Below are 11,235 nucleotides of genomic sequence, written 5' to 3' on the forward strand. Positions count from 1 at the left end.
CATCTGCTTTCAAAGGCATGCTTTTCAAAGGACTTTGAGTCACCCAAGATAGAGCAAGCTTTCAACAATCTGAGTCACACAGTTAATAGGGCTTTGCTGTCCACAATTGACCCTGGGTAGTCACTGCCAGCATGAGCTTCCATTATGTGTACCTGAGTAATTAATGGAGGGTCTTTTGGAAACGATAGAGCACCAGAGTCTACAGTAGGATACACCTGAACCAGATTTCGCATTTGCAAGGCTTCCAAGAAAGGAGAGAGTATATTTCTGCCCAGAAAAATTGGTTGACGTTATTCTTTCTGGTTATAAATTACTCCCTGAATGGGGGTGGTGTTACTTTTGTAAATATTGGACTGCCCCTGGAGCCCCACCTGAGATCCCTTCCCTGTGCACACACTTTCTTCTTCTCCTTCTTCTTCTTCTAAGTCTTCTTCTCCTTCCTCTTCTTCTTCTCCTTCTCCTGAGAGAACAAGAGGGGAAGGACAGAGAGAGAGAGAGAGAGAAAGAGAGAGAGAGGGAGAATCTTAAGCAGGCTCCATGCACCAATGTGGAGCCCAACACGGGACTCATGACTGTGAGATCATGACCTGAGCCAAAATCAAGGATCGGACACTTAACCAACTGAGCCACCCAGGCGCCCCACACGTATTTTCTTCAGTGTGAAACTCCAGACGTATGTACAGCCTACTGGCTTCTTTGTAGCTCCGCTTGGACACCAACTGGCACCTTGAGCTGAAATACACCTGAACCTAAACTCCTTATTCACCCAGAACTTTTCATCTCCCCAATGTCCCAATTTCAGTAAATAGCATCACTGTCTACCTCGGTGCTCAAGCCAAAATCCCATGACTAGTCTTGGGTGTTTTCAGCGTGCCATTTCAGTTCCACTTCCTACTACATCTCAAATCTATCCTCATGTTTGGGTCCTCACTGTGCCCCCAAATCAGGCTGTCAGTCCTTCTCCTATGCTGCTGTCGGAGCCTCCTCCCTGGGCATCCTGTATCACCTGTGCCTCCTTATAAATTATTCTGCTCATTGTGGCCAGAGTGATTTTTGGTAACACGTCAGACAGATACATTTGTCAAGAGAATTCTCTATTAAGAAATGAATGTTAGAGATACTTACCTATTACAACGAATGTGTTGAAGTCATTTATTTCAATCAGGCCTGAAGGGAGAAAGCTGAAGCGTTGATACCTTCTCACAAAAAAAAAAAAAAATAAATAAAAAAAATAAAAGGAAGAATTCATTTCCCTTCGGAATTATAAACAGTGGGCTGAGTGCAGTTTTCTATGCCAATCAATTAAATATGTTGCTTAAGGATTGATGGTTTCATGCTAAAGGAGATAGTATTACACTTTTAAAGTCCTGCCGTCTCTAAAATAATTCTTAGGGACTGGCCAGGACATTTTCATAATGCCAAGTACAAAACAAGTCCATCTGACACCATGGGTCCTTTACCCCAACATGGGTTAGGACTCTATTCTAAAGATTTCAAGTCAAATATCCTATTAATACTGCTAGCCTTTCTCCTTAACAATTAATTAGTTGTAAAAGGCTTTCTAGCTCAGGGCTTTGTCTTCCCAGGACAACTAGTCCTCAGTCTCTTGCCTTCACAGGGTTCTTTGCTAACAAGTTCTTATTAGAGGCCTGCAGTTTCTGGCTTCAGTATAATCTTTAATAACTCTATTTTTATAGCCCTATCAAAATTATAAGTCATATTTTTTTCTGTTTCTGCGTTAAAGGATGTGGAATTTACAAGTCCCTGTGACCAGTTGTCATTCCCCTGCTTAGAAATATCATATACCTTTATGTTGTCCCTGAAACTCCTCCTCTTTGTGAAGGCAAGGCCCTGGAGGGTGCCCTCTGGCCACCTCATTAGACTCCTATCCCCCCATCTCGGTGCCCCTCCGGCCACCCACATCTCCATCACACACTTCACTTCTTCCCTGGCTCCCCCCCACCCATGTTTATCTATTATTGAGAGACAAAGCATGAGCATGGGGAGGGCAGAGAGAGGAGGAGACACAAAATCTGAAGCAGGCTCCGGGCTGTTAGCACAGACCCTGACGTGGGACTCGAACTCACAAACCGTGAGATCATGACCTGAGCTGAAGGTGAACGCTTAACTGACTGAGCCACCCAGGCGCCCCATTCCCTGGCTCTTTCCATCGCTGACCCTTCAGGCCTCCAATTAAAACCACCTCTGGAATACCTGCGTTGGCTAAGAGCGTGCCCAGCTGCAAGCAATAGAAAACCAGATAAGCTGGAGCATTAAAAAAAAAAGAAAGATAGAGAGAAAGAGATTTCCTTTTCCTGCGTGAGCCATCTTGAGAAGTAGTTACTGGCTTTGCTCCAGCAGCTTCACAACATCATCAAGGACTCAGCCCGCAGAGCTGCTCTGTCAGATTTTTATCTTCATGCTTTTGCTGTTTCTATGATCTGAAGAAGCTGTTGCCGGTCCAGATGGCTCACTCACTTTGTTTGAAGCAGGAAGAACGGCGAGAAGGCAAAAGGCTTTCACCTCACCAGGCACGGGCAGGGGCTTCACTTACCCCTACCCCCTGCAGCCCCTTGAATCTCACTGGGTCTAGTGTCTGCTTTTATGCCAGTCTCTCGCGAAGGGGAATGGGATGACCATACCTGATCCAGAACAACCGTGATTCACCCCTGAGGCTGGTGTAGGGGCTCTGCTCTCACAGTCAAGGAACCCCCACATGCTGCCTGAATGCGCTAGGTTCTGTGAGAACAGAAAGGTGGAGGGTGGAGGGGCGGGAGGGGGCGCGACCCTGGGCAGTTTCTGCCACATCCCAGCCCCTTTCTGTGGCGTCACCCTATTCATGTCCTTTACCGCAGCAACCGTGATCCGTAAGGCCTTGACATTTATTTACTTGTTTATTGCCTATCTCTCCCACTGGAAGAGAAGCTCCATGAGGGCAGGGACCTTGCCCGTCTTATTCAAAGATACAGACCCAGTGCCTGGAAACCAATATATGCTTCTTTGGGCAGATCAGTAAAAATTCCTGCTGCCATTTATATGACCGGTCACTACACATTAATGGCCCTGCATGTGTTAGGGCAGTTAATACCTGTTACTGCTCCGTGTGGTCCTTAGTGGTCTCCCTCTAACGATGGGAAAAATTGAGGCTTAGGGAAGGGTTAACACCTGTGAAGCCTTCGCAGTGCATGATGGGGCTTAGTCTGAGCTCCATCCACGTTCTAGACCTAAGTGATGCATAGGCCACCAAGTGCCATCATTCCCTGGATGTAGCAGTTGCCCACCACCCAAATGACACCCTCTTGGCCACCTCTGTTTTCAGAGCAGCTGTGGGAGACCCTCCCCGGTCAGCTCTTGTCAGTTTGTGTTGACTGGGTCTGGGATCTCTGTGCCCCGACACACCAGAGCCCACCGGCCCCATCCAGGAGCAACTGGAGATGTGGTGAGTTATCTTCAGGAGGAGGCCTTGGCCAGTGGGGCCTGGGAGCTGGTGGGTAAATTCTCCAACCTCTTTCCTTCAGGTGGACGGTTCTGGCATTCTGTATGCTCCTCAGAGTACCAGTGGAAGAGAGCCCTCCCCCCACTGTCTAGTGCCCGTTGCCCCCTCTTGGAGGCAGCATAACGTCCCCGAAGATGTCCATGCTCTAACCCCAGAACCTGTGAATGTTGCCTTTCCTGGCAAAAGAGACTTTGCAGATGGGATTAAGCGAAGGACCTTGAGTTGAGGCGAATATCCTGATGGACCCAGTCTCATCACATGAGTCCCTAAAAGCAGAGAATTTTTCCCAGCTATGCTCAGAAAAGCCTTGATGACAGAAAAAGGGTCAGGGAGATGTGATGTTGCCAGCTTTGAAGATGGGGGAAAGGGACACAAACCAAGGAATGTCAGCAGCCTCTAGAAATGAAAAGGAAGGGAAAAGAGTCGTCCGCTGTAGCCACCAGGAAGGAACGCAGCCTCGCCAAGACCTTGATTTTAGCCCACTGAGACCTGAGTTGGACGTAAGCTCTCTACAGAACGGTAAGATAATGCATTTAAACTGTGCAGCTAAGCCGTGGCGTGGTATGCCACTTCGTTTGCCCTAACTTATAACCACAAACTACAATTGATAACAAATATACTCCATCCCCTTAGTAATATGCGCTTATACTGGGTTTTCCTTCTTCCCTCTCTCCACTCCCTAAGTCCTACTTCCCAGGGTAGTAATTCCAAGTAGCCAAGCCCTTGTCTCAGGCATTGCTTATGGGACACCCAAACTCAGACAAGCGATATACTTTTTACTGACCTGCGTATTTCTCCTATTCTCCACCCCACTGTACCCATATACCTAGTCTTCAATGATTCTGGAATTGATTCAAAGAGCAACTAAGATTCTTGAAACTCCAGACTTCTAGGCAAATTTGTAGGTTGTAATAAGCCTATACTTTTATCAAATGAATAATTAACATGCTCTTGGCTTCTGGTAATTTAGGATTGTGTGATCATTTCTTAATTATATATTTTATTGATTATTTTGAAATGTTGCCACCATGATTTATGTTATTTGGAAGGAATTTAATGCCTTAAACCTTATTACAATAAGATGGAGCCAAGCTATTTTAATGAGCTAAGATCTTTGGAAAATGTATTAGCCTGATGATGGAATTGATACCTCTAAGGAAATAATATTACCTGTATTATCATTATTACCTACTATTACTACATTTATTAGAATTACTAATAGTAATTAGTGTTAGTATCACTATCTTTACTAAACTGACACTGGTAAAGAAATAACATTACCTATGTCACCACCGGTATTGTCATCTGCATTATAAAAAATGCTATCGTAGGGACGCCTGGGTGGTTCAGTCGGTTAAGCATCCGACTTCAGCTCAGGTCACGATCTCATGGTCCATGAGTTCGAGCCCCGCATCAGGCTCTGGGCTGATGGCTCAGAGCCTGGAGCCTGCTTCCGATTCTGTGTCTCCCTCTCTCTCTGTCCCTCCCCCATTCATGCTCTGTCTCTCTCTGTCTCAAAAATAAATAAACGTTAGAAAAAATTCTTTTTAATAAAAATAAAAAATACTATCATCAAAATTTCCCCACAGGGAGCTTTGCGGCTACTACTAAGTCTATGCCATACAAAATTGTCCAATTATTCACCTTCCTTCCACTTTCAAATCCTCAAGACTGTGTAAGTGCATCTTTAAAGGTCTTCTAACCCCTATGAGGGAGTTGTCCAACAATTCGCAAGGCAGCGTGGATTCTGAGAGATTGTGGTGGACCTGGTGGTGGAGAGCTCGCAAGAGCTTAGCTGGAGGACTGAGCCCCTGGCCCCTTTCTGTGTCTTTTCTAATAACTACTCGTTGCCCTGCTCAGGTCTGAAAACGTGCAGGTCACAGTCTTCAGAAGGATTCATAACAAGGGCTATCAGAAGCCGTAAGTGACAGGAAACCTACTTCCAGCTCAGAAATCCTCTTGGGTGCATGTATCTGCTGTACCAGAGGGATTTCTATAAATAGCAGCCCAGGCAGCAGCTAGCAGGGCTCAGCTCTAATGCTTCTGTGACCTGGGACTTTTGCAGTTGATTCCCGGGCAGGCAGTGGGTGGGCAGCTGTCTGCAGGGCTCGCTCTGGCAGACAGCTGCACGGCAGGCATTAGTGATGGAAAAAGACTCCGCGGGGGAGCCCTCAACATGGCCAAGGCCACCTCGCAGCAGCACCCAACACTTCCCCTCACGACTCCATACGGCGAATCTGTGGAAAGCATGGGCTCTAAAACAAAGATGCCCAAGGGAGACTTAGGCCCTGCATGGAATTGGATAATAAGGAAGTACGCGTAGAAATAGCCCCCTCCCCACACCACCCATCCATGGTCACCAGGCGCGCTCCAGGCAGCTAGCTTGCACACCTGCCTATCAGCTTCAGGTAACTGAAGAGCTCAAGCTGAATCAATTATTCAAGGGCGAGGCAAGAAGCAGGGAAATCCTGAGCCTTTATAATGCTCTGCACCAAGACCCTGCACAGACGAGTGATGAGACAGCGCCATGAGTAGGGTTAGGACTTACATAATTTTGTGTCCCTAAGGGAAAGACAGGGAGGGAGAAGTGGGGGAGGGAGACTCTGCTCCTGAATCTGGAAAAACTTTGAAATACGTGCAGCTTCTCTTCATTGCTTTTCCATCTCTCCACTGTGTGTTGGAGCCCTCCCCGGGTTCATAACCGTGACAACCTTTTCGGAGTCACGTTGGGTCCCACTTGCAACCTTTTCTCCTGATCCAAACCAGCCTGTCTTACATCCCAGGATCTGGTCTCCAGGCCCTGATGTCTGCCTGCCAACCCCAGAGCAGTGATGGACGTATAAAGAATTAGTGGCAACCGGCTGAGACAGTGCCTGTCTTAGTGAAGGCAGTTTCTCTCTCCGGGCAAAGCTGCGCAAGCCGGCCTTACTCTGATCCTGTGCCCGCGGTTGGTGCAGCCACACCAAGTGTGGGTCCACTTCCAGGGTGGCCCGACCCAGCCCTCTCCTCTCACATCTTGGCAATGGCTTTGCTCTCTTACCTCATGCAGGGCTCTGCTTTAGTGGTCCACCTCAGAAAGTACTCCCCTGTCTACACCACCTAAAACTGCACCCTGTCTATCTGTCCCTTACCCTTTATTTATAAGGGCATTATTTATTATAATATATATTAAGATGCTTTTTTTCCTTCTACTTAGTAACTACCTAACTTTATGTCAAATACTCCTATGCTATAAAGGTCTGTTTGTAGCCCCTCTAGAATATATACAAAATATAAGCTCCGTAAAATAGCCCATAGACTCTCTTTGTACCGGAGAGAAAATCATCTTTCCCATGCTTTCTTCTAAGAGAGAGATCACATGCATTATGTAGGCAAATGACTCCCTATGCCAGTGTCCCTCTCATCAGAGGCTAACACTATTCCTGGCAGCCTAAGTCCCCAACCCATGGGCAGCTTGGAATTAAAGACAAATGGTTTCTTGAGTAACTTCTGTCTTTTTGCGGTTAGAACTCTCGGGGGAAAAAAGATATCTGATTTCTTTTTTTTTTTTTTTTAACGTTTATTTATTTTTGAGAAGAGAGAGAGCATGAGTGGGGGAGGAGAGAGAAAGAGGGAGACACAGAATCCGAAACAGGCTCCAGGCTCTGAGCTGTCAGCACAGAGCGTGACGTGGAGCTCGAACTCACGGAGCATGAGATCATGGCCCGAGCTGAAGTCAGACAGACGCTCAACCAACTGAGCCACCCAGGCGCCCCTAAAAGATCTGCGGATATGATCATCTCTTTGAAATCAGAGAACAAACTACTTATAAACAAACACATACAGATTTAAAAGAGTGGGTTTCTCCATCAGGAACTGGGATTTTGACTAAGAATAAAGAGCAAGGAGGGGCACCTGGGTGGCTCAGTTGGTAGAGCATCTGAATTCAGCTCAGGTCATGGTCTCACGGTTCCTGAGTTCGAGCCCCTATCGGGCTCTCTGCCGTTAGCGGCAGAGCCTGCTTTGGAGCCTATGTCCGCCTCTGTCTGCCCCTCCCTGGCTTGTGCACGCTCTCTCTCTAAAAAAGAAATGAACATTACAAAAATAAAAAGAATAAAGAGCAAGGAATGTAGTGACTCTGGAGCTCCAGCCATTCTCAGGGCAGGTGAGCCTGTGTCCAGCATCGGGCCCGTGGAGGACAGGCTGGAGAAGGAGTTAGAAATGAGAAACTGAGAAGCAGGAGAAGTCTCAGAAGTTTCTCCCTCTCCTCCTCCATCCAGTGGGACCCTTCTCCCTGCCCCCAGGTGCCAAAGCCATTAATATTTCTTTCTCATCCAGTGCTCACTTGCCCTCTCTACCCTCTGCTCACCAGCAAAGAATTCATCCAAACAGTTGTAAAATGACAGATCCAGCTTAAAACATTAAGTCTCCCAGGAGTTATATTTTTATTTTTCCTCTATTTTTTTAACGTTTATTTTATTTTTGAGGGGAGTGGAGAGAGAGACAGAGCATGGGGGGGGGGGGGGGGGGCAGAAAGAGAGGGAGATACAGAATTCGAAGCAGGCTCCAGGCTCTAAGCTGTCAGCACAGAGCCCAAAATGGGGCTTGAACCCACGAAGCATGAGATCATGACCTGAGCCGAAGTCGGAGGCTCAACCGACTGAGCCACCCGGGGGCCCCATGGAGTTACATTTTTAAATGGGAGATGTAAAATCTATCCTTAGAAATGAAGCTCAAATATCACCTTCTTTAGCAAAGCTCTCCCTACTCCAAGTGACTGTCAATGGCTTCCCAGTTGGGGCTCCCATGACACTCCATAATTTCTCCATCTTGCATGTGCTGCATTTTATAATAGATGGTGTGCTTGTGAGTTCCACAGGGACAAGGGATACACCAAGCCCCAAGATAATATAGTTGTCAATGTAGAGCAGGTACTTAATAAACATCGAATGAAGGAAGGAACAAATGAATGATTGCATATGTTGTGCCTACTGTACCAGTACCCCTCAAGGGCAGAGTTGGTGTCTTACTACCTTTCAAACTGAAAGGTTAATATAGCCTAGTCCAGGCAGGACTTTGCAGCCAGACTGCCTGAGTAATCCACTTAGCAGCTAACTGTGCCTCAGTTTCCACTTCTATAAAATGGAGACAATAACAGTACCTACCTCGGGGCACCTGTGTGGCTCAGTCAGTTAAGCATCTGACTCTGGGCCCGCATCGGGCCCCGTGCTGGCAGCACAGAGGCTGGTTGGGATTCTGTCTCCCTCTCTCTCTGCCCCTCCCCCCGCTTGCTCTCTATCTTTCTCTCAAAATAAAAATAAAAATAATTTTTTAAAATAAATTATAGTACTTCATAGGTGTAATGATAATTAAAAGGGTCAACATTTGTAAATTACTTAAACTGGTACCTACCGTGTACCATGTGAGTATTAGCTCTTAGTATTCTTGTTATGACTTGAATTCTTAGTACCTATGTAGCAGAGACTCAGTAAATGGGCATGTTGGGCATCAGTCACAGATGGGCAAGGGACAAAGTTACACATCCTCCTCCCCCCGCCCCAGTCACACCACAGATGCCCACTCATGCCATGGGTGCAGACAGCAGGTCCGGGGCATGGAGGGAGCGGGGGTGGGGGGGTGAGTACCAAAGACCAATTCCATCAACCACCAACTTCACTTCAACGTTCCCTCCGTGCAGTAGTGAAGACTTTGTTTTTTATGTCATTTTCTGAAATAGTACAGGTATCAGTGGAATCTGTACCAAATTTCTTTAAGTGGCTACCTCAAGTTGCTGATTCCTTTAACCAAGAAGACTTAGTCTTCAAGTAAATGAAGCAGGTGGTTAAACACAGTCATGTTGATAACCCTTTCATTAGTCTTGACCTTAATCTTCAAGAAGGGAACATCCTCACAGTAAATATCTGACCACCCTCCACTGAATTGCTACTTGAAAATTACTATTCAGGTGACCCGTCGGATCCAGGCAAGAGTATCCTGGAGATAAAGTGATCTGTGGGCAATTTTTCTTCAATTACGTATTTGTAAAGCAAATACTGAGTTTCTGATTGTGGGAACTTAGCAAAAACAGTCTATAAAATGTTTACACCAAAACATGTCAAGGTAAATAGGGATATAGAGATAAATATTAAGGAAAACCAACATTACCAAAACATTACCAAAAGCAAGTTTCTCCATTTTCTTGTTTGGATGACCTAAGCTAGATCTGGGATCAAAAGTCCTAATTCATTTATGCCTGTTTGTTGCCATGAAAGAACTATAGGCTTTTATGCAGCTGCTATACATACTGAATTATGTTTTGTTCTTTGTTTTTCATACTTTTCATCTTGCCTGCTATACTTTAATTACTTATAGTCTACATGCCCTCCCCTCTCTCTCTCTTTCTTTCTCTCTCTCTCTCTCTCTCTCTCTCACACACACACACACACACACACACACACACATGCACACACACACAAGAATGTAAGCCCGATATGGAAATGATTTATTTTTATTTTGTGCACTTCCCTATTGGCACCTGGCACATAGTAGGCACTTATTGAAAAATTGTCGCATGAATAATGAAATTACAAGTCTTTGGAAACAAATTGTACTCTCCAAGTGAAATTCAAACACTTCATAAAATCCCGGAGGTTTGCAAAGTCCCCATTCTCGAAAACTTGTCATTTTCTAGAGCAGAGCCAAGGTACTGAAGGGAAAATTCTGAGGGGGAGCAAAAGCTGGTGATTATTCTAATAAGATAGCTAGAGAAACACCAGAGGACTAACCACTCGGTGAAAGTAAAGGGTGACCTTTGCTTTAACACAGAGAGAAGGAAACTGGAATAAAAACAGAAACATCTATGAGAATTTATCCTTTGCCAGAAAATGTTCTAGGAAAAAAAGATCGTGGACTAACTTTTCAGGTATAGATTATTTGGTTTGCACCCTACATAGTATGCGGCCAAGTCTTCAAAAGGAATGGTCTAGTGCTGGTGAATATGTGACTAGCTACCATAAAAAGAGATATGGTCACTGAATGTGGGGTCAAAGTATGGGTTTAAACGAGTTTTCCCTTCAACAAGAGCAATGAGTATGGCCTTGGGCTTGTTAACTGCTCTGTCTCAGTTTCCTTATCTAGAAAAAGGGGATAATAACAATGCTTACCCCTCATGGAGTTGTTTTTCTTTTTTTTTTTTAATTTTTTTAACGTTTATTATTTTTGAGAGACAGAGAGAGAGGCAGATCATGAGCAGGGGAGGGTCAGAGAGAGACACACAGATTCCAAAGCAGGCTCCAGGCTCTAAGCTGTCAGCACAGAGCCCGACATGGGGCTCGAACCCACAAACCTTGAAATCATGACCAGGGCCGAAGTCGGACGCTTGACCGACTAAGCTACCCAGACGCCCCTGCTTTTCTGATTTGATAAGAAAACAGGTAAAGCAGTGACTGCCATAGTATAATGGTTCAAGACGTTATTAGCTGTGGTTATCATCACCATCAAATCCTATCTCCATGGGGCTCACACTATTTGGGGATGTTGTTTCGTGAGAGTACCGTTCTCTCCTAAACTGTGAACTATGAAGGACCAGTCACTCTTTTCCAAGGGTGCCATGCTCTCTCAGCACGGGGCCCTTGCACTTGCTGATAGCTCTGCTGGTGTATCCAGCTGCTGCCTAATTAAAACATCGGCTCCTTGTAGGCAGGGGTGATGTTCATTCATTACTGTAACTTCAGGTTGGCAGAATGCCTAGCTTATAGTAG

The sequence above is a fragment of the Panthera onca genome, chromosome D3, assembly GCF_046562875.1.
Source record: "Panthera onca isolate mPanOnc1 chromosome D3, mPanOnc1 haplotype 2, whole genome shotgun sequence".
Taxonomy (NCBI): domain Eukaryota; kingdom Metazoa; phylum Chordata; class Mammalia; order Carnivora; family Felidae; genus Panthera; species Panthera onca.